At 39.9% G+C, this 2314-nt stretch overlaps 1 long non-coding RNA gene across 1 annotated transcript; it reads right to left on the bottom strand.

The window, feature by feature from the left end:
• Positions 1 to 555: 555 nt before the first annotated feature.
• Positions 556 to 1569, bottom strand: LOC123429652. Its single transcript, XR_006622726.1, has 2 exons — positions 1537 to 1569; positions 556 to 716 (listed from the first exon to the last, which is right to left on the bottom strand). It is a non-coding gene; the product is annotated as an uncharacterized LOC123429652 (long non-coding RNA).
• Between the last annotated feature and the right edge of the window lie 745 nt (positions 1570 to 2314).

The following is a 2314-nucleotide window of genomic DNA, read 5'->3' as shown; positions in this document are numbered from 1 at the left end:
GATGAAAAACCAAGCGTCGAAAACAGAGCGTCACAAATGAACAGCACCGACGTTTTGATCGAAATCGTCGTAACTTCTACGACGATTCCTAGATCATCGTAACCTTTACGACGATCCTAAATCGTCATTGACAATATAACCCAGTCCTACGTGGCGGTCCTACGTGGCAAAGTTACGACGAAATCAAAACATCATAGTTGAAATCAGCCCAACCCATTTCAATTGATCACATGGGCTGGTTTTATTTTTGGGGGCTTTTTCTTATTGGGCTTCTTTTTGGGCCTTACCCTATTTACAACCACTTTAGTATTATTTTTTTCAATTTTTTTTTGGTATCATTATAATTTGGGCCCTGGCCTTTTAGTGCCCAAATACATTTGGTCCAGTTTCAGTTTTGGGCTTTCGAATTTTAGTTTTGTGTGTAGGTCCCACTTGTCATGTTCTTCTCATAATTTGTCCCATATGTCAAGAAGTTCTGGTCAGGTTTTCATTTCACACATTCTCAAATCGCATACGATATGAATATTTCAAATAGAGCAGAAAGGACATGTGAAATTCATCAAATTAACACGAAGGTAGTATATTACAATTTTTCCAATCTATTACAAAGCAGATATGTCTATTATTACAATATATAATATGCATTCTTGGATAAGTAGAGCTTCACACAATTGGCTTCAAGGCTTCGCACTTCAACTTTCTTAGGCCTGGAGGTCCTATAGAAGAAACAACCATATTTGTAAGAGCTACAAGATACAGATCAAGAATAGAAACAAGGCACAAAAACAAGCAATCCATGGTGGAAACCTTGAAGCGACAAATGTTTCTGAACTCAGATGAGAGAAGTTTGAGTCTAGCCAATTAAACCAACTACCACTGATGTAACCTATAAAGATGGACTGAACAATAACAATACAAAAAAATGACAGCTGAATTATGAAGAGTCCTAAAATTGACCCCTTTTGGCCTTAATTAATTGTGTGAAGCTGAAATGATTAATCTAAAGTAAGATATACCGGTATGTAGGCAAAAAATGTAGTTGAATGACCTATACTTGAATAACTCAAAAAATAAGGCAGCATCAAATACTATAGTAATTATTATTGGACATGATATAATAAGGTACTCTCACTGGTTAAGGTACTCTGGAGTACACGTACGTCGTACCAAAGTATGCGTCCAGACAGTAAGCAGACACAATTAGCTAGTCTTGTACACACATTTTTCCACATGTATTTATAATAATTATTTTTTAGTAATATATGTTGCCAATGCTATGTATCACTAATTCAGTCCAACTAAACCGACAAATGCTACGGGAAGAAGTCCCATCAGCATCACAAATCAGAAGAACATACCCCCTAAGTCTGAACAACTAGTCCTCGCTTGCGACTACCCAGATGATACAATAAAACCCATGCAATTTAGTATGATAACAAAGTGTTGGTTTGACCGCCAACTCAAAACAGAAATTAATTTGTACACTATCTGACACGCAAGTGAAAGACCACTAACAGATGCTCTATCTAACAGTACCTCGGTGATGACACACTCTGGAGCCAAGTTCCTCAAATGCACAAACAGTAGTGTATGGAAATCTGAGTTCAAATGCTATAGGAGTAACCAATTTTTTCAATGTGTAAATCATGTGTTGAACAAAGCAGAATAATCATAAACAAACAGAACTACTGCAGATCCCATTGCAATGTCTAACAAGTAGATTAGAAGTATCTCTGCTATTGTACTAACCTCAAATGAGAGGCGAACCTATTGCTTTAAGTTAAGCCAAATGTGAGCTAGTAGTGAGTGCCAAGTGCCATCCAGATTGGAAACTACTGTAACGACATTCATCTACAATGGAAACTGATACATTTTGGCATCAAGATTTCTTCTTGCCAAAATATGATAGCAAGCACTGCCAAGACATGATCCCCACATTTTTCACTCGCAGCAAAAGTGCAAAGCATGCTATCAAACCAAATAGACAAATCAGGAAACGCCTCCTATCAAGTGCAAAGCATGCTATCACACCAGAAAGATTTGGCAACAAATCACAAGAGAGTGAGCGAGCAGTAAGATCATACCCATTCCTTCCTATGCATCGCCTCTCCCGCGCGCAACGAGTTGAACTGCGCAAGAGGAAACCAAGAAGCACTCAGGAACGCACTCCAGTCCAGACGAGTTGGGCGCCTCCCTCGTCTCCACCACCGCGGGTCCGGCTCCATTGGAGGGGGCATAGGAGCGCTCATGGGCCGGTTCTTGGTCGCGGCCGTCCTCGCCCGGTTCTGCTGCTCCTGAACCGGACGGTTCCATC

This window comes from Hordeum vulgare, chromosome 2H (assembly GCF_904849725.1).
Source record: "Hordeum vulgare subsp. vulgare chromosome 2H, MorexV3_pseudomolecules_assembly, whole genome shotgun sequence".
NCBI classification, from domain to species: domain Eukaryota; kingdom Viridiplantae; phylum Streptophyta; class Magnoliopsida; order Poales; family Poaceae; genus Hordeum; species Hordeum vulgare.
Note: the sequence above shows the minus strand (reverse complement) of the source record. Positions and strands in the feature narration are given on the sequence as shown.